The sequence below is a fragment of the Triticum dicoccoides genome, chromosome 3B (genome assembly GCF_002162155.2).
Source record: "Triticum dicoccoides isolate Atlit2015 ecotype Zavitan chromosome 3B, WEW_v2.0, whole genome shotgun sequence".
NCBI lineage: Eukaryota > Viridiplantae > Streptophyta > Magnoliopsida > Poales > Poaceae > Triticum > Triticum dicoccoides.
Genome location: NC_041385.1, coordinates 412419747 through 412441498, shown reverse-complemented (window position 1 = coordinate 412441498; position 21752 = coordinate 412419747).

Below are 21752 nucleotides of genomic sequence, written 5' to 3'. Positions count from 1 at the left end.
CCAAAAGAAGACCACGGAGCATCGGAGTTGGGCCAGAAGAGTCCCGGGCTGCCCACGAGAGTGGGGGGTGCCCCCCCCCAGGGTGCGCCCCCCTATCTCGTGGACAGCCCGGAGACCCCCCTGACGTGAAACCAATGCCAAAAGTTCCTATAAATACAGAAACCTTCGGGAATTAACCTAGATCAGAAGTTCCGTCGCCGCAAGCCTCTGTAGCCATGAGAAATCAATCTAGGCCCTCTCTGGCACCCTGCTGGAGAGGGCCATCATCACCGGAGGCCATGGAGGAGGATCTCGGAGGGGCCACCATCGCCATGAAGGCCAAGGACCAGAGGGGGAAAGCCGTGGAGGAGGAAGCACAAGGGGGAGAACTTCTCCTCCTCTCTCTTGATGGCACCGGAGTGCCATAAGGAGGGGAATCATCGCCGCGGTGATCGTCTTCATCAACATCACCATCATCATCACCATCCTCACCTCTTTTACGTGGTCCACTCTCCCGCACCCCGCTGTAATCCCTACTTGAACATGGTGCTTTATGCCACATATTATGATCCAATGATGTGTTCCCATCCTATGATGTTTTGAGTAGATATCTTTTGTCTTTGGGTTGATTGATGATCTAGATTGGTATGAGTTGTATGTTTTACTTTGATGCTGTCCTATGGTGCCCTCCTTGTCGCGCAAGCGTGAGGGATCGCCGATGTAGGGTGTTGCAATACATTCATGATTCGCTTATAGCGGGTTGGTGAGTGACTAAAACACAAACCCGAGTAAGGGGGTTGTTGCGTATGGGAATAAAGAGGACTTGATGCTTTAATGCTATAGTTGGGTTTTACCTTAATGATCTTTAGTATTTGTGGACGCTTGCTAGAGTTCCAATCATAAGTGCATATAATCCAAGTAGAGAAAGTATGTTAGCTTATGCCTCTCCCTCATATGAAATTGCAATAGTGATCACCGGTCTTGTTAACAATTTCCTAGGACAATTCCGCACACCGATCCATCATTATTCCACACTTGCTATTTATATTATTTAGTAATATATTCTAACTTTATTATAACAACACCTACTTTTATATTTTAGCTCTCCGATATCATACAAAGTTATCCTCTTTATACCCACAACACAGTTTTATTTCTTGTTTCTAGTTGGAAGCAAACGTTCGGTGCACGTAGAGTCGTATCAGTGGCAGATAGGGCTTGAGAGAATATTGATCTTACCTTTGGCTCCTTGTGGGTTCGACACTCCATACTTATCACTTCCACCTTTGGGAATTGCTACGATGATTCCCTGCACTTGGGGATTATCAGGCAGTTGGGGCGGATTTTTACGGTCGTAACTGTTCCGCCCACTGCGCTTCCCCACGACCTATGTTGAATGCGCGACGTGGGGTTCATGCGCGTGCATGATGGAAGCATGATGGTGTCATCCTGTGGTGGACAGTAAAGAGGCGGCTTGCGTGTCTTTTTGAGATCGCAGGGCCACTGCTCATTTACTGCCCTTGCTCGGGAACCGTCGCTCCACGCGTCCCACTGCGCCTATCGCTCGTTCCACATTCGCTGCATGCATGATGCAGGGCGAATGACAGGCGTGCGGGATGTGGGAAGATGTGCTCGTGCGTGGGTCGATTCCCACACGCCTTTAATGGAGCGGGGAGGGCAGTCGACGGCCCCGCTTGCTGTCACTTCAACGAACCGGATTGGCCGAGAGGGGGCGGCTGAGCCTCGCCCCCGCCCCTTTATAAAGAGGGGAGCAGGAGGAACAGTGCCTCTCAACCCTTCGTCATCTGCCTCTCCCCATTCCTGCTTCTTCCTTTCTTCTACCATGGCGAGGGGGCGTGGCGACGCTTCATCCGTGGCGGCGAGGGTCTCGGCTCGACAATGCATCGCTCCTCCCCTAGAGCTTGTGGCGGCGGAGCCGCCTGTTAGAGGGAGGGGGAGGGGGCGAGGTCGAGGCCGTCATGGCGCTAGGGAGAGGAGGACAAGGCGGCAGATCGGCTTCACCTCCGCCAGCGGCCCCTCCTCCGGTGGAGGGCCACGTCGGGGACAACCCTCGTGAGTTCTTCATCAGGTTGCGCCAGCAGCCGTGCCATCGTCTTTGTCTCCCGACTCCGTTTGCGCGGGAGATGGAGCTGGATCCACCGCAGGCGTTGCGGCTGCATATGAGGGGTTGTGGGAACAGCGGCATATGGGCCGATGTCGAGTTCCACGCCCCTCATGTCATGTACCTCCGTCGAGGGTGCAAGACCTTCGCCCGCGTCCATAGCTTGACAGAGGGGCTCACCCTCCATTTCAAATTAATGGAGGGTGGCCTCCTCTCCGTCAAGATCTTCGGGCACTTCGGGACTCGCGTAAAGTGCTGCATGGAGAGCTCCTCTGACGATGAAGATTCCTCCTCGAGCGAGGGTGACGAGGAGGACAACGGCATCAACGACAAGGGTAGCGGGCGGCAGGATGATGGGTCCGACTAGGTGCCGAGCGCCGCTCCGGGTGGCACCGGCGACCCCATCATCCGTGTCGCTGGCTCCTTGAACTTCTCGGGGTCGCCTCCTTGGGCGGCTGGCGTGGGGAGGCTGTGGAAGAGGAAGAGGGTGGGAGGCAAGGCCGTCAAGTCGGAGTACGTGGGCATCGACACCTTCGTAGCTTATTGACAGTCCTGCCGCCTCGTCTTCCAGCTCTTCTACCATCATCATCATCACCAGCCTCCCTTCGGGGTGTCCACCGGGATGTTCTCCTGGTGCCTTCTGCTACTCGTGCTTTGCCTAGGCGCCCCTTTTGCCCTTTTGCCTTCTTGTTCCATTTCCTAAGGACAGGACAAGAAAGGGACTATGGGCACCTTATCTCTTTTTAGTCCTATAAGCCTTTGGGCCTTTGTTAGATTTAGAACTTGTAATCCCCCTGTTCATGTTTTTCATTCCGTATGAACTGTACTTGTACGGGATGTTTTTAATGAATAGGATGCTTGCCGGGCTTTTCATTTGCCGGTGAAACCCACGGCAAGGATCGAATCCTTGTTGCCATCTAAGGTAAACGTTTTTCGATTGGCAACAGGCCTCGCCGTTCCCCCATCTCGCTCGACCTCGGACCCAGGAGATAATCCTTGGGTTCAGAAAGAGGGGAGCACGGTAGCTTGGATATAAAACGCGGTTTCACATCCCCCAGTTCATAACGAAATGCATGATAGAGGATAAAAGACTTATCTGGACGTGCATCCCCCGACAACCTTGGCTTTCCGCGGACGAATCCTTGTCCTTGCAGCCCCGACAACTTTGGCTTGCCGAGGCTCGGATGCCGGTCCATCTCCTTTCTTCCAAAATAGCTCGACAGGGATATTTAAGTGCCCTGCGAACCAAATAAGACAGAGAAGAACAGAGAGACGCGCACTCGACCTCTAAGCTAGGGGTTAGCCACCGCTAAGCACTATCAACCCTAACCAAGGAAGAGACTCAACCTAGCATGCATGCTATAACTTAGGGTGCTAGCACTTCGTTTATTAGTGCTCAGGGTCTGCGCCTGGCTTTTTACAAATCGTTACATGCCTTGCCGGCAAGGCTTGTACAAAAGGGTGGCTTGCCGGGAGGCCCGTGAAGGAAATATGCCCTAGAGGCAATAATAAAGTTATTATTTATTTCCTCATATCATGATAAATGTTTATTATTCATGCTAGAATTGTATTAACCGGAAACATGATACATGTGTGAACACATAGACAAACTAAATGTCACTAGTATGCCTCTACTTGACTAGCTCATTAATCAAAGATGGTTATGTTTCCTAACCATACACATGTGTTGTCATTTGATTAACGGGATCACATCATTAGGAGAATGATGTGATTGACTTGAACCATTCCGTTAGCTTAGCACTTGATCGTTTAGTATGTTGTTATTGCTTTCTTCATGACTTATACAAGTTCCTATAACTATGAGATTATGCAACTCCCATTTACCGAAGGAACACTTTGTGTGCTACCAAAGTCACAACATAACTGGGTGATTATAAAGGAGCTCTACATGTGTCTCCAAAGGTACATGTTGAGTTGGCATATTTCGAGATTAGGTTTTGTCACTCCGATTGTCGGAGAGGTATCTCTGGGCCCTCTCGGTAATGCACATCAATATAAGCCTTGCAAGCAATGTAGCTAATGAGTTAGTTACGGAATGATGCATTACGTAACAAGTGAAGAGACTTGCCGGTAACGAGATTGAACTAGGTATTGTATACCGACGATTGAATCTTGGGCAAGTAACATACCGATGACAAAGGGAACAACGTATGTTGTTATGCGGTTCGACCTATAAAGATCTTCGTAGAATATGTAGGAGCCACTATGAGCATCCAGGTTCCGCTATTGGTTATTGACTGGAAATGAGTCTCGGTCATGTCTACATAGTTCTCGAACTCGTAGGGTCCGCACGCTTAAGGTTTCAATGACAGTTATATTATAAGTTTATGAGTTTTGATGTACCGAAGTTTGTTCGGAGTCCCGGATGTGATTACGGACATGACGAGGAGTCTCGAAATGGTCGAGACATGTAGATTGATATATTGGAAGCCTATATTTGGATGTCGAAAGTGTTCCGGGTGAAATCGGGATTTTACCGGAGTACCGGGAGGTTACTGGAACCCCCCGGGGGCTTAATGGGCCTACATGGGCCTTAGTGGAGAACAGGAGAGGAGGCCAGGGCTGGGCCACGCGCCCCTCCCCCCTAGTCCAAATAGGACAAGGAGAGGGGGCGGCGCCCCCAATTTCCTTCCTCTCTCCCTCCTCCTTCCCCCTTCTCCTAGTCCAACAAGGAAAGGAGGGAGTCCTACTCCCGATGGGAGTAGGACTCCCCTTGGCGCGCCCCTCCTTGGCCGGCCGCCCCCTCCCGTTGGCTCCTTTATATACGAGGGCAGGGGGCACCTCTAGACACAACAATTGATCTCTTGATCTCTTAGCCGTATGGGGTGCCCCCCTCCACCATAGTCCTCGATAATATTGTAGCGGTGCTTAGGCGAAGCCCTCCGATGGTAGAACATCAAGATCGTCACCACGCCGTCGTGCTGACGGAACACTTCCCCGACATTCTGCTAGATCGGAGTACGGGGATCGTCATCGAGCTGAACGTGTGCTAGAACTCGGAGGTGCCGTAGTTTCGGTGCTTGATCGGTCGGGCCATGAAGACGTACGACTACATCAACTGCGTTGTTCTAACGCTTCCGCTTTCGGTCTACAAGGGTACATGGACAACACTCTTCCCTCTCGTTGCTATGCATCACCATGATCTTGCGTGTGCGTAGGATTTTTTTTGAAATTACTACGTTCCCTAACAGTGGCATCCGAGCCTGGTTTTATGCGTAGATGTTATATGCATGAGTAGAACACAAGTGAGTTGTGGGCGATACAAGTCATACTGCTTACCAGCATGTCATACTTTGGTTCGGCGGTATTGTTGGATGAAGCGGCCCGGAGCGACATTACGCGTACGCTTACGCGAGACTGGTTCTACCGACATGCTTTGCACACAGGTGGCTAGCGGGTGTCTGTTTCTCCAACTTTATTTGAACCAAGTGTGGCTACGCCCGGTCTTTGCTAAGGTTAAAACAACACTAACTTTATGAACTATCGTTTAGGTTTTGATGCGTAGGTAAGAACGGTTCTTTCTCAGCCCGTAGCAGCCACGTAAAATTTGCAACAACAAAGTAGAGGACGTCTAACTTGTTTTTGTAGGGCATGTTGTGATGTGATATGGTCAAGACGTGATGCTATATTTTATTGTATGAGACGATCATGTTTTGTAACCAAAGTTATCGGCAACTGGCAGGAGCCATATGGTTGTCGCTTTATTGTATGAAATGCAAACGCCCTGTAATTGCTTTACTTTATCACTAAGGGATAGCGATAGTCGTACAAGCAATAGATGGCGTAAACGACAAGAATTCTACGATGGAGATCAAGGTGTTGTGCCGGTGTCGATGGTGATCATGACGGTGCTTCGGAGATGGAGATCACAAGCACAAGATGATGATGGCCATATCATATCACTTATATTGATTGCATGTGATGTTTATCCTTTATGCATCTTATCTTGCTTTGATTGACGGTAGCATTTTAAGATGATATCTCACTAATTATCAAGAAGTGTTCTCCCTGAGTATGCACCGTTGCGAAAGTTCTTCGTGCTGAGACACCACGTGATGATCGGGTGTGATAGGCTCTATGTTCAAATACAACGGGTGCAAAACAGTTGCACACGCGGAATACTCAGGTTAAACTTGACGAGCCTAGCATATACAGATGTGGCCTCGGAACACGGAGACCGAAAGGTCGAGCATGAATCATATAGTAGATATGATCAACATAGTGATGTTCACCCTTGAAACTACTCCATCTCGCGTGATGATCGGACATGGTTTAGTTAATTTGGATCACGTGATCACTTAGATGACTAGAGAGATGTCTGTCTAAGTGGGAGTTCTTAAGTAATATGATTAATTCAACTTAAATTTATCATGAACTTAGTACCTGATAGTAGTTTGCTTGTCTATGTTTGTTGTAGATAGATGGCTCGTGTTGTTCTTCCGTTGAATTTTAATGCGTTCCTTGAGAAAGCTAAGTTGAAAGATGATGGTAGCAATTACACGGACTGGGTCCGTAACTTGAGCATTATCCTCATTGCTGCACAGAAGAATTACGTCCTGGAAGCACCGCTGTGCCAGGCCTGCTGCAGATGCAACTGACGACGTTAAGAACGTCTGGCAGAGCAAATCTGATGACCACTTGATACTTCAGTGTGCCATGCTTTACGGCTTAGAACCGGGACTTCAATGACGTTTTTAACGTCATGGAGCATATGAGATGTCCCAGGAGTTCAAGTTAATATTTCAAGAAAATGCCCAGATTGATAGATATGAAGTCTCCAATAAGTTCTATAGATGCAAGATGGAGGAGAGTAGTTCTGTCAGTGAACATATACTCAAAATGTCTGGGTATAATAATCACTTGATTCAGCTAGGAGTTAATCTTCCTGATGATAGTGTCATTGACAGAATTCTTCAATCACTGCCACCAAGCTACAAGCGCTTCGTGATGAACTATACTATGCAAGGGATGGACAAGACTATTCCCGAGCTCTTCGCAATGCTAAAAGCAGCGGAGGTAGAAATCAAGAAGGAGCATCAAGTGTTGATGGTCAATAAGACCACCAGTTTCAAGAAAAAGGGTAAAGGGAAGAAGAAGGGGAACTTCAAGAAGAACATCAAGCAAGTTGCTGCTCAAGAGAAGAAACCCAAATCTGGACCTAAGCTTGAGACTGAGTGCTTCTACTGCAAGCAGACTGGACACTTGAAGCGGAACTGCCCTAAGTATTTGGCGGATAAGAAGGATGGCAAGGTGAACAAAGGTATATGTGATATACATGTTATTGATGTGTACCTTACTAATGCTCACAGTAGCACCTGGGTATTTGATACTGGTTCTGTTGCTAATATTTGCAACTTGAAACAGGGACTACGGATTAAGCAAAGATTAGCTAAGGACGAGGTGATGATGCGCGTGGGAAATGGTTCCAAAGTCGATGTGATCGCGGTCGGCATGCTACCTCTACATGTACCATCGAGATTAGTTTTAGACCTGAATAATTGTTATTTGGTGCCATCGTTGAGCATGAACATTATATATGGATCTTATTTTATGCGAGACGGTTATTCATTTAAATCAGAGAATAATGGTTGTTCTATTTATATGAGTAATATCTTTTATGGTCATGCACCCTTGAAGAGTGGTCTATTTTTATTAAATCTCGATAGTAGTGATACACATATTCATAATGTTGAAGCCAAAAGATCCAGAGTTGATAATGATAGTGCAACTTATTTGTGGCACTGCCATTTGGGTCATATTGGTGTAAAGCGCATGAAGAAACTCCATACTGATGGACTTCTAGAATCACTTGATTATGAATCACTTGGTACTTGCAAACCGTGCCTCATGGGTAAGATGACTGAAACGCCGTTCTCCGGAACTATGGAGCGAGCGACTGATTTGTTGGAAATCATACATACTGATGTATGTGGTCCAATGAATATTGAGGCTCGCGGCGGGTATCGTCATTTTCTCACCTTCACAGATGATTTGAGCAGATATGGGTATATCTACTTGATGAAACACAAGTCTGAAACATTTGAAAAGTTCAAAGAATTTCAGAGTGAAGTGGAAAATCATTGAAACAAGAAAATAAAATTTCTATGATCTGATCGTGGAGGAGAATATTTGAGTTACGAGTTTGGTTTACATTTGAAGAAATGCGGAATAGTTTCGCAACTCACGCCACCCGGAACACCACAACGAAATGGTGTGTACGAACGTCGTAAACGTAATTTACTAGATATGGTGTGATCTATGATGTCTCTTACTGATTTAACGCTATCGTTTTGGGGTTATGCTTTAGAGACGGCCGCATTCACGTTAAATAGGGCACCATCAAAATCCGTTGAGACGACGCCTTATGAACTGTGGTTTGGCAAGAAACCAAAGTTATCGTTTCTTAAAGTTTGGGGCTGTGATGCTTATGTGAAGAAACTTCAACCAAGCTCGAACCCAAATCGGAGAAATGTGTCTTCATAGGATACCCAAAAGAGACTATTGGGTACACCTTCTATGACAGATCTGAGGGCAAGATTTTTGTTGCTAAATTCGGATCCTTTCTAGAGAAGGAGTTTCTCTCGAAAGAAGTGAGTGGGAGGAAAGTAGAACTTGATGAGGTAACTGTACCTGCCCCCTTATTGGAAAGTAGTTCATCACAAGAACCGGTTCCTGTGACAACTACACCAATCAATGAGGAAGTTAATGATATTGATCATGAAACTTCAGATCAAGTTACTACCGAACCTCGTAGGTCAACCAGAGTAAGATCCGCACCAGAGTGGTACAGTAATCCTATTCTGGAAGTCATGTTATTTGACCATGGCGAACCTACGAACTATGAGGAAGCGATGATGAGCCAAGATTCCAAAAAATGGCTTGAGGCCATGAAATCTGAGATGGGATCCATGCATGAGAACAAAGTATGGACTTTGGTTGACTTGCCCGATGATCAGCAAGCCATCGAGAATAAATGGATCTTCAAGAAGAAGACTGACGCTGATGGTAATGTAACTGTCTACAAAGCTCGACTTGTTGCGAAAGGTTTTCGACAAGTTCAAGGGGTTGACTATGATGAGACTTTCTCACCCGTTGCGATGATTAAGTCTGTACGAATCGTGTTAGCAAGTGCCACATTTTATGATTATGAAATATGGCAAATGGATGTCAAAACTGCATTCCTAAATGGATTTCTGGAAGAAGAGTTGTATATGATGCAACCGGAAGGTTTTGTCGATCCAAAAAAGGTGCTAACAAAGTGTGCAAGCTCCAGCGATCCATTTATGGACTGGTGCAAGCCTCTCGGAGTTGGAATAAACGCTTGTGTGATCAAAGCATAAGGTTTTATACAGACTTTTGGATAAGCCTGTATTTACAAGAAAGTGAGTGGGAGCTCTGTAGCATTTCTGATATTATATGTAGATGACATATTGTTAATTGGAAATGATATAGAATTTCTGGGTAGCATAAAGGGATACTTGAATAAAAGGTTTTCGATGAAAGACCTCGGTGAAGCTGCTTACATATTGGGCATCAAGATCTATAGAGATAGATCAAGACGCTTAATTGGACTTTCGTAAAGCACATACCTTGATAAAGTTTTGAAAAAGTTCAAAATGGATCAGGCAAAAAAAAGGGTTCTTGCCTGTATTACAAGGTGTGAAGTTGAGTTAGACTCAATGCCCGACCACAGCAGAAGATAGAGAGAAAATGAAAGATGTTCCCTATGCTTCAGCCATAGGCTCTATCATGTATGCAATGCTGTGTACCAGACCTGACGTATGCTTAGCGATAAGTTTGGCAGGGAGGTACCAAAGTAATCCAGGAGTGGATCACTGGACAACGGTCAAGAACATCCTGAAATACCTGAAAAGGACTAAGGATATGTTTCTCATTTATGGAGGTGACAAAGAGCTAGTCGTAAATGGTTACGTCGATGCAAGCTTTGACACTGATCCGGACGATTCTAAATCGCAAACCGGATACGTGTTTATATTGAACAGTGGAGCTGTCAGTTGGTGCAGTTCTAAACAAAGCGTCGTGGCGGGATCTACATGCAAAGTGGAGTACATAGCTGCTTCGGAAGCAGAAAATGAAGGAGTCTGGATGAAAGAGTTCATTTCCAATCTAGGTGTAATACCTAATGCACCGGGACCAATGAAGATCTTCTGTGACAATACTGGTGCAATTTCCTTGGCAAAGGAATCCAGATTTCACAAGAGGACCAAACACATGAAGAGACGCTTCAATTCCATCCGGGATCAAGTCCAGGTGGGAGACATAGAGATATGCAAGATACATACGGATCTGAATGTTGCAGACCCATTGACTAAGCCTCTTCCACGAGAAAAACATGATCATCACCAAGACTCCATGGGTGTTAGAATCATTACAGTGTAATCTAGATTATTGACTCTAGTGCAAGTGGGAGACTGAAGGAAATATGCCCTAGAGGCAATAATAAAGTTATTGTTTATTTCCTCATATCATGATAAATGTTTATTATTCATGCTAGAATTGTATTAACCGGAAACATGATACATGTGTGAATACATAGACAAACTTAATGTCACTAGTATGCCTCTACTTGACTAGCTCATTAATCAAAGGTGGTTATGTTTCATAACCATAGACATGTGTGTTGTCATTTGATTAATGGGATCACATCATTAGGAAAATGATGTGATTGACTTGACCCATTCCGTTAGCTTAGCACTTGATCATTTAGTATGTTGCTATTGCTTTCTTCATGACTTATACAAATTCCTATAACTATGAGATTATGTAACTCCCATTTACCGGAGGAACACTTTGTGTGCTACCAAACGTCACAACGTAACTGGGTGATTATAAAGGAGCTCTACAGGTGTCTCCAATGGTACAGGTTGAGTTGGCGTATTTCGAGATTAGGTTTTGTCACTCCGATTTTCGGAGAGGTATCTCTGGGCCCTCTCGGTAATGCACATCAATATAAGCCTTGCAAGCAATGTAGCTAATGAGTTAGTTACGGAATGATGCATTACATAACGAGTAAAGGGACTTGCCGGTAACGAGATTGAACTAGGTATTGGATACCGACGATCGAATCTCGGGCAAGTAACATACCGATGACAAAGGGAACAACGTATGTTGTTATGTGGTTTGACCGATAAAGATCTTCGTAGAATATGTAGGAGCCAATATGAGCATCCATGTTCCACTATTGGTTATTGACCGGAAACCAGTCTCGGTCATGTCTACATAGTTCTCGAACCCGTAGGGTCCGCACGCTTAATGTTTCGATGACAGTTATATTATGAGTTTATGAGTTTTGATGTACCAAAGTTTGTTCGGAGTCCCGGATGTGATTACGGACATGACGAGGAGTCTCGAAATGGTCAAGACATGTAGATTGGTATATTGGAAGCCTATATTTGGATGTCGGAAGTGTTCCGGGTGAAATCAGGATTTTACCGGAGTACCGGGAGGTGACCGGAACCCCCAGGGGCTTAATGGGCCTACATGGGCCTTAGTGGAGAAGAGGAGAGGAGGCCAGGGCTGGGCCGCGCGCCCCTCCCCCTAGTCCGAATAGGACAAGGGGAGGGGGCACCCCCACCCCTTTCCTTCCTCTCTCCCTCCTCCTTCCCCCTTCTCCTAGTCCAACAAGGAAAGGAGGGAGTCCTACTCCCGGTGGGAGTAGGACTCCCCTTGGCGTGCCCCTCCTTGGCCGGCCGCCCCCTCCCCCTTGGATCCTTTATATACGGGGGCAGGGTGGCACCTCTAGACACAACAATTGATCTCTTGATCTCTTAGCCATGTGCGGTGCCCCCCTCCACCATAGTCCTCTATAATATTGTAGCGGTGCTTAGGCGAAGCCCTGCGACGGTAGAACATCAAGATCGTCACCACGCTGTCATGCTGATGGAACTCTTCCCCGACATTCTGCTGGATCGGAGTACGGGGATCATCATCGAGCTGAACGTGTGCTAGATCTCGGAGGTGCCATAGTTTCGGTGCTTGATTGGTTGGGCCGTGAAGACGTACAACTAGATCAACCGCGTTGTTCTAACGCTTCCACTTTCGGTCTACAAGGGTACATGGACAACACTCCCATCTCGTTGCTATGCATCACCATGATCTTGCGTGTGCGTAGGATTTTTTTTGAAATTACTATGTTCCCCAACAGCCCAGCAGCCGCGCCTTATGGGTAAAACTTGTGAATATGCTCGATGTTCCAGGAGTTGCTCACTGGAACGGCATCTTCGGTCTCCAGCCGGACTGTGCCGAGCCTGGTCACTCGTGTTACTCGATAAGGGCCTTCCCACTTTGGCGTCAACTTGTTGGAATTCTAGGCCGACTAAACGTGTCGAAGAACAAGGTCGCCTTCCTCAAAGCTCCGGGCATGAACCTTGTGGCTATGGTAGCAGCGCAAGGCTTGCTGGTAGTGTGCTGCTCTCACAGCCGCCCGGAGACGATCTTCCTCAAGGAGTGTTGCGTCATCTTGCCACAATCGCTCTTGCTCAAGCTCATCATAAGCGAGCACTCGAGGTGACCCGTATATGAGTTCTATGGGGAGAACTGCTTCTGCCCCGTAAACCATGGCAAAGGGCGTCTGGCCGGTGGCTTGATTTGGCGTCGTTTTGATCGACCAAAGGACCGCCAACAACTCATCAATCTAGCGCCTTCCACTCTTGTGCAGCCTGTCAAAAGTCTTTGTTCTTAAGCCTTGCAAAACTTTAGCATTTGCTCTCTCCGCTTGGCCGTTGCTCCGTGGATGTGCCACGGAAGCAAAACAGACCCTGCTGCCGAGATCCTCAATGTATTGCATGAAGACATGGCTCGTGAAGTGTGTGCGTTGCCGGTGATGATCCTATTGGGCACCCCAAAACGGCACACTAGTCCCTTGAAGAACTTGATGGCTGACTGCGCTGTCACCTTCCTCAATGCTTCCACCTCTGGCCACTTTGTGAACTTGTCGATTGCGATGTACAAGTACTCAAAGCCCCCGACAGCACGGGGGAAGGGGCCCAATATGTCGAGCCCCCAGACCGAGAAGGGCCAAGAGAGAGGGATAGTTTGAAGGGCTTGAGATGGTTGATGAAGCTTCTTCGAATGGAACTGGCACGCTTCACACTTGGTTACTAGTGCCGTCGCATCCTGGAGGGCGGTGGGCCAGAAGAAACCTTGCCGGAAAGCCTTGCCGGCAAGGGCCCTCGACCCTATGTGGAAGCCACATATGCCTCCATGTATCTCTGCCAACAGCTTTAGTCCTTCCTCCCGGGAGATGCACTTCAATTTCACCCCATTCGGTCTTTTTCTGTACAATACGTTATCAACGAATTGGTACAGAGCAGACCGGCAGGCTACTCTTTCAGCCTCTTCCTGCTCCTCAGGAAGCTCTCCTTTTTGAAGGAATCGGACGGTGTGCTGCGCCCATGCCGGAGCCTGTGGCTCAACGACAAGGACCAAAGGCATCTCTTCGGCCACGGGGGCGGCCGTCTCCAGGGCCGTGACCTGAGGTCTTGCCGGAGTCGGTTGTCCCGTGGCAGGATCGGCATCTACGGCAACATCTTCGCCGGCGGCTCCGGGGAGCTCGGTGGGGAAGTACTTGCCGGAGCCTAGCTTCCTCCGCTTGTTATGCCTGGTCGGCGGCTCAACGGATGGTTGAGTTAACTGAAGCACAAAAGTACCTGGTTCCACAGGTAGCTTGAGGGCAGCGCACTTTGACAGGTAGTCGGCAATGTCGTCCTCTGTCCGAGGGACATGCTCTGCTTGTATACCGTCAAAGCGCTCTTCCAGTTTCCTCACCTCATCTACATAAGCTTCCATCAACGGGCTTTGATAGTCTTTGTTGACCTTCCTGACAACGAGTTGTGAGTCGCCCCTGACAACGAGCTTTTTGACTCCGAGGTCCGCCGCGATCCTGAGACTGGCAAGCGAACCCTCGTACTCGGTGGTGTTGTTGGTTGACATCTCCCGAGGAAAGTGCATTTGGATGACGTACTTGAGGTGCTCTCCAGTGGGTGCGACAAGCAGCACACCAGCACCGGCGCCTTGCAGCGAAAAAGCCCCACCAAAGTACATGATCCAGTTGCCGCTCGTTTCCTCACCGGGGAGAGTGGTCTCATGTACCTCTTCGTCAGGCGTCGAGGTTCATTCTGGATCATCGAGGTACTTTCAAACCTTAGACCAAAACTTGACAACTCCAGGGCCCATTCCACGATCCTTCCTATTGCATCTGGGTTATGCAGTATCCATTGCAACGGAAGGCGGGTAACCACGGTGATCTCGTGTGCTTGGAAGTAGTGGCATAGCTTCCTCGAGACCATAAGGAGGCCGAAGAGCAATTTTTGCACACCTGAATACCTCGACCTAGCTCCCTGCAAGAGGGAGCTGACGAAGTAAACCGGGTGCTGCACCATCTTCTTCCTTTGCGCTACTTCACCTGGCCGTGCGGGTCCTGTCGTACCGGCGCCAGTCTTGTCGGGACTGAGCCCTGCCGGGGACTCATTCTTGTTGGGACCGAGCCCTGCCGGGGAGGGTTCTGGCCCGCCAACTGTTGACTCTACCGCCGTTGCTGTCTCCTCATCGACCTTTTTCTGTGCCACCAATACGGCGCTAACCACTTATTTTGTTGTCGCTAGATATAGCAGCAACGGTTCTTGTGGTTTGGGCGCAACCAGCACCGGGGCAGAGGAGAGGTACTTCTTCAAGTCTTGCAATGCCGCCTCGGCCTCTGGGGTCCACTCCACTGGACCCGTATTCTTTAAGATCTTGAAAAAGGGGAGGGCATGCTCCGTGGATTTGGAGATGAATCTGCTCATGGCGGCGATGCAACCAGTGAGCCGACGCACGTCCTTGATCCGTTTTGGTGCCTCAATCTGCTCGATGGCCCTAATCTTGTCTGGGTTTGCCTCAATCCCGCGCTGTGACACAAAGAACCCGAGAAGCTTGCCGAACAGGACACCGAAGACACACTTCTCAGGGTTCAATTTGAGGTTGATCTTGCGCAGGTTTCCAAATGTTTCCTCTAGATCTTGCACAAGTGTTGCTTTGTCCTTGGTTTTGACCACTATGTCATCCATATAAGCTTCCATATTTCTATGTAGCTAGGGTTCAAAATCAATTTGGACTACTCTTGCAAAGGTTGAGCCAGCACTCTTCAACCCGAAAGGCATCCGTAAAAAGCAATACGTACCACATGGGGTGATGAATGCTGTCTTTTCTTCATCCTCTTTCGTCATGAAGATCTGGTGGTACCCCGAGTAGGCGTCGAGGAATGATAAGAGGTCACACCCAACCGTGGAGTCAACAATTTGGTCGATGCATGGCAACGGGAAGGGATCCTTTGGACAGGCCTTATTGATGTCTATGTAATCAATACACATCCTCCACTTCCCATTTGCCTTGCGCACTACTACCGGATTGGCCAACCACGTTGATACGTCTCCAACATATCTATAATTTTTGATTGTTCCATGCTATTATATTACCCCTTTTGGATGTTTATGGGCTTTATTTTACACATTTATATCATTTTTGGGACTAACCTACTAACTGGAGGCCCAGCCCATATTGCTGTTTTTTTGCCTATTTCAGTATTTCGAAGAAAAGGAATATCAAACGGAGTCCAAACGGAACGAAACCTTCGGGAGCGTGATTTTTGGAACGAACGTGATCCATAGGATTTGGAGTGCAAGTCAACAAGCAGCCGAGGCTCCCACGAGATAGGAGGGCGCGCCCCCCCTATAGGGCGTGCCCCCTATCTCGTGGGCCCCTCAGGCGTCCACCGACGTACTTCTTCCTCCTATATAAGCCTACGTACCCCGAAAACATCCAGGGGGCAGACAAAACACAATTTCCACCACCGTAACCTTCTGTATCCGTGAGATCTTATCTTTGAGCCTTCGCCGGCACTCTGCCGGAGGGGGAATCGACCATGGAGGGCTTCTACATCAACAGCCTTGCCCCTCCGATGAGTTGTGAGTAGTTTACCACAGACCTACGGGTCCATAGTTATTAGCTAGGTGGCTTCTTCTCTCTTTTTGGATCTCAATACAATGTTCTCCTCCTCTCTTGTGGAGATCTACTCGATGTAAACTCTTTTTGCGGAGTGTTTGTCGAGATCCGATGAATTGTGGGTTTATGATCAAGTTTATCTATGAATAATATTTGAATCTTCTCTGAATTCTTTTATGTGTGATTGAGTTATCTTTGCAAGTCTCTTCAAATTATCAGTTTGGTTTGGCCTACTAGATTGATCTTTATTGCCATGGGAGAAGTGCTTAGCTTTGGGTTCAATCTTGCGGTGTCCTTACCCAGTGACAGAAAGGGTTGCAAGGCACGTATTGTATTCTTGCCATCGAGGATAACAAGATGGGGTTTATGTCATATTGCTTGAGTTTATCCCTCTACATCATGTCATCTTGCTTAATGCGTTACTATGTTCTTTATGAACTTAATACTCTAGATGCAGGCAGGAGTCGGTCGAGGTGTGGAGTAATAGTAGTAGATGCAGGCAGGAGTCGGTCTACTTGTTGAGGACGTCATGCCTATATCCATGATCATGCCTAGATAATCTCATAATTATTCGCTTTTCTATCAATTGCTCGACAGTAATTTGTTCACCCACCGTAATACTTATGCTATCTTGAGAGAAGCCACTAGTGAAACCTATGGCCCCCGGGTCTATCTCTTATCATATTTGCTTCCAATCTACTTTTATTTGCATCTTTACTTTTTGCATTTAAATTATAGAATACCAAAAATATATTTATCTTATCTTACTATCTTTATTAGATCTCACTTCCGCAAGTGGCCGTGAAGGGATTGACAACCCCTTTATTGTGTTGGTTGTGAGTTCTCAGTTTGTTTGTGTAGGTGCGTGGGACTTTTGAGGAGCCTCCTACTGGATTGATACCTTGGTTCTCAAAAACTAAGGGAAATACTTACGCTACTCTGCTGCATCACCCTCTCCTCTTCCAGGAAAACCAACGCAAGCTCAAGACGTAGCAAGAAGTATTTCTGGCGCCGTTGCCGGGGAGGTCTTCGCTCAGGTCAAGACATAGCAAGTACCCATCACAAACCCATCTCCCTCGCATTTACATTATTTGCCATTTGCCTCTCGTTTTCCTCTCCCCCACTTCACCTTTGCCGTTTTATTCGCCCTCTCTTTTCCAATCTCATCCTCTCTTTTTGTTTGCCTTTTTCCGTTTGCCGTGTGTTAATTCATTTACCTTGTCACCATGGCTAGTTCTCCTATCCTTATTATCACTCCCGAACAAGAAAATCTCAATTTGAAGCAAAGGGAGGGAGAAAATTTATAAGATGCTTGGCATAGAATTTGCAATGCCCAATATAAATCTTCTAGGAAGCTTTCCACTTCCGTTCTTCTCCGCAATTTTTATGTGTGCATTACTCCTTGGAATATATGTGTTCTTGATATTGCTACCGGGGGTGATTTCATGAGTAGCCATACGTTTGATGCTTATAATGCTATGTTAGATTTGTTTGGCCCGCCACCTCTTTTGATCGGTGGAACTGTTTTAACTTTAGAACACGTTATGCAACGGCTTTAGATTATTGAAAATAAAATTGCCACCGTTCAGTTGATTGAAAATTTGGATAAAAAGATTCATAATCACATTACCCAATTTGGATCTAGGGTTGGAGTTACTTTGAAAAATCTTGAAGAAAAAGAACCTATAGTCAATGAAAAAATAGATCTAGACTCTGCTAGAATCGGTAAACTTGAGGAGATCATTAAAAACTTAGGTTCCGCGTTTTCCCCCATGAAAAACACTCCAAAACCCCCTTCTAAAACTGCCAAGTTTATTTATGTTCCTAAAAATAAGGGTGAATCTTCTAGTAAGGGAGACGCGGATCTCAAATCCATAAGTGTTCTTCCCAGTTGTCTCTCTATCGTTAAGGAACCTCTTGCTACCAATGAATTTCTTGAATTTTTGCCTAAAGGTTTAGCCATTGCTAAAAGGGGAGAAATTCCTAGAGATCACAAGCGCTCTATTGATGAATTTAGTGCCAAAGATGGCACTCGTTAGATCTATCTTTGCTTTTATGCCTAGCTAGGGGCGTTAAACGATAGCGCTTGTTGGGAGGCAACCCAATTTTCTTTGTGTTTTTTGTTTTTGCTCCTGTTTAGTAATAAATCTTGCATCTACCTTCTGTTTATATGTGTTTTTATCTTTTAATTAGTGTTTGTGCCAAGTAGAACCTATAGGATAACCTATGATGATAGTTGATTTGATTCTGCTGAAAAACAGAAACTTTGCGCGCACGAATATAATTTTGTTAAATCACAGGAACGTGCTTTTGCATTTATTCTTTTTGCTGCTAATCAATAAACAAATTGTACAGGACTTCCTATTTTGGTAGGACTTTTAGAGTTCCATAAGTTTGCGTTAGTTACAGATTGCTACAGACTGTTCTGTTTTTGACAGATTCTGTTTTTCGTGTGTTGTTCGCTTATTTCGATGCATTTATGGCCAATAAATTAGTTTATAAACCATAGAGAAGTTGTAATACAGTAGGTTTAACACCAAAATAAATAAATAATGAGTTCATTACAGTACCTTATGTGGTGGTTTTGTTTTCTTTCACTAACGGAGCTTATAAGATTTCCTGTTGAGTTTTGTGTTGTGAAGTTTTCAAGTTTTGGGTAAAGCTTTTATGGACTATGGAATAAAGAGTGGCAAGAACCTAAGCTTGGGTATGCCCAAGGCACCCCAAGATATTCAAGAATAGCTAAAAGCCTAAGCTTGGGGATTCCCCGGGAAGGCATCCCCTCTTTCGTCTTCGTTCATTGGTAACTTTACTTGGAGCTATATTTTTATTCGCCACATGATATGTGTTTTGCTTGGAGCGTCATGTATTATATTAGTCTTTGATTTTTAGTTTACCACAATCATCCTTGATGTACACACCTTTTGGGAGAAGCCTATTTGATTAGAATTTGCTAGAATACTCTATGTGCTTCACTTATATCTTTTGAGCTTGATAGTTTTTGCTCTAGTGCTTCACTTATATCTTTTAGAGCACAGTGGTGACTTAATTTTGAAGAAATTGCTAGTCTCTCATGCTTCACTTATATTATTTTGAGAGTCTTTTAGAACAGCATGGTATTTGCTATGGTTATAAAATTGGTCCTAGAATGGTAGGCATCCAAGTTGGGTATAATAAAAACTATCATAGGAAGTGAATTGGATGCTATGATCAATTTGATACTTGATAATTGTTTTGAGATATGGAGGTAGTGATATTAAAGTCATGCTAGTTGGGTGATTATGAATTTAAAGAATGCTTGTCTTGAAGTTAGCAAGTCCCGTATCATGCACGTATGGTTAAAGTTGTGTAACAAATTTGAAACATGAAGTGTACTTGGCTTGTGCATCCTTATGAGTGGTGGTCGGGGACGAGCGATGGTCTTTCCTACCAATCTATCCCCCTAGGAGCATGCGCATAGTACTTGTTTTTTGATGACTTCTAAATTTTTGCAATAAGTATATGAGTTCTTTTGACTAATGTTGAGTCCATGGATTATACGCACTTTTACCTTTCCACCATTGCTATCCTCTTCGGTACCGTGCATTGCCCTTTCTCACCTTGAATGTTGGTGCAAACTTCGCCGGTGCATCCAAACCCCATGATACGATAAGCTCTATCACACATAAACCTCCTTATATCTTCCTCAAAACAGCCACCATACCTACCTATTATGGCATTTCCATAGCCATTCCGTGATATGTTGCCATGCAACTTTCCACCGTTCCGTTCTTCATCATGACATACTTTACTTTTGTCACATTGCCATTGCATGAACATGTAGTTGACATCGTATTTGTGGCAAAGCCACCATGCATTATTTTTCATACATGTCAATCTTGATTCATTGCACCATCCCGGTACACCGCCGGAGGCATTCATATAGAGTCATATCTTGTTCTAGTTTCGAGTTGTAATTCATATGTTGTAACCAATAGAATTGTGATGATCATCATTATTAGAACATTGCCCAAAGAAAAAAAAGAAGAAAGGCCAAAAGAAAAAAAGAAAGGCCCAAAAAGAAAAAAAAAGAAAAAAAAGAAAAAAAAGAAAAAAAGAAGAAAAAAGAAAAAAGAAAGAAAATAAATAAAAAGGGCAATGTTACTATCTCTTTTTCCACACTTGTGCTTCAACATAACACCTTGTTCTTCATGTAGTGAGTCTCATATATTGTGCTTCAAAGTAGCACCATGTTTTTCATATGGTGAGTCTCATAAGTTGTCTTTTTCATACTAGTGGGAATTTTTCATTATAGAACTTGGCTTGTATATTCCTACGATGGGCTTCCTCAAATGCCCTAGGTCTTCGTGAGCAAGCGAGTTGGATGCACACCCACTAGTTTTTTTTTGTTGAGCATTCATTTATAGCTCTAGTGCATCCGTTGCATGGCAATCCCTACTCCTCATGTTGACATCAATTGACGGGCATATCCATAGCCCATTGATTATCCTCATCAATGTGAGACTTTCTCCTTTTTTGTCTTCTCCACACAATCCCCATCATCATATTCTATTCCACCCATAGTGCTATATCCATGGCTCACGCTCATGTATTGCATGAAGGTTGAAAAAGTTTGAGATTATTTCAGTATGAAACAATTTCTTGGCTTGTCATCAGGGGTATAGAAGTTGGGAACATCTTTGTGTGACGAAAATGAAGCATAGTCTAACTATATGATATTGTAGGGATGAACTTTCTTTTCCCATGTTATTTTGAGAAGACATGATTACTTTGATTAGTATGCTCGAAGTGTTACTATTTCTTTTATCAATATGAACTTTTATTTAGAATCATTTGGATCTGAACATTCATGCCACAATAAAGAAAATTACATTGAGAAATATGCTAGGTAGCATTCCACATCAAAAATTCTCTTTTTTATCATTTGCCTACTCGAGGACGAGCAGGAATTAAGCTTGGGGATGCTTGATACGTCTCCAACGTATCTATAATTTTTGATTGTTCCATGCTATTATATTACCCCTTTTGGATGTTTATGGGCTTTATTTTACACATTTATATCATTTTTGGAACTACCCTACTAATCGGAGGCCCAGCCCACATTGTTTTTTTTTCCTATTTCAGTATTCCGAAGAAAAGGAAAATCAAAAGGAGTCCAAACAGAATGAAACCTTCGGGAGCATGATTTTTGGAACGAACGTGATCCAGAGGACTTGGAGTGCAAGTCAAGAAGCAGCCTAGGCTCCCACGAGATAGGAGGTCGCCCCCCTGTCTTGTGGACCCCTCGGGCGTCCACCGACGTACTTCTTCCTCCTATATAAGCCTACGTACCCCGAAAACATCCAGGGGGCAGACGAAACACAATTTCCACCACCGTAACCTTCTGTATCCGCGAGATCACATCTTGGAGCCTTCGCCAGCACTCTGCCGGCGGGGGAATCGACAGCGGAGGGCTTCTACATCAACACCCTTGCCCATCCGATGAGTTGTGAGTAGTTTACCACAGACCTACGGGTCCATAGTTATTAGCTAGGTGGCTTCTTCTCTCTTTTTGGATCTCAACACAATGTTCTCCCCCTCTCTTGTGGAGATCTATTCGATGTAAACTCTTTTTGCGGTGTGTTTGTCGAGA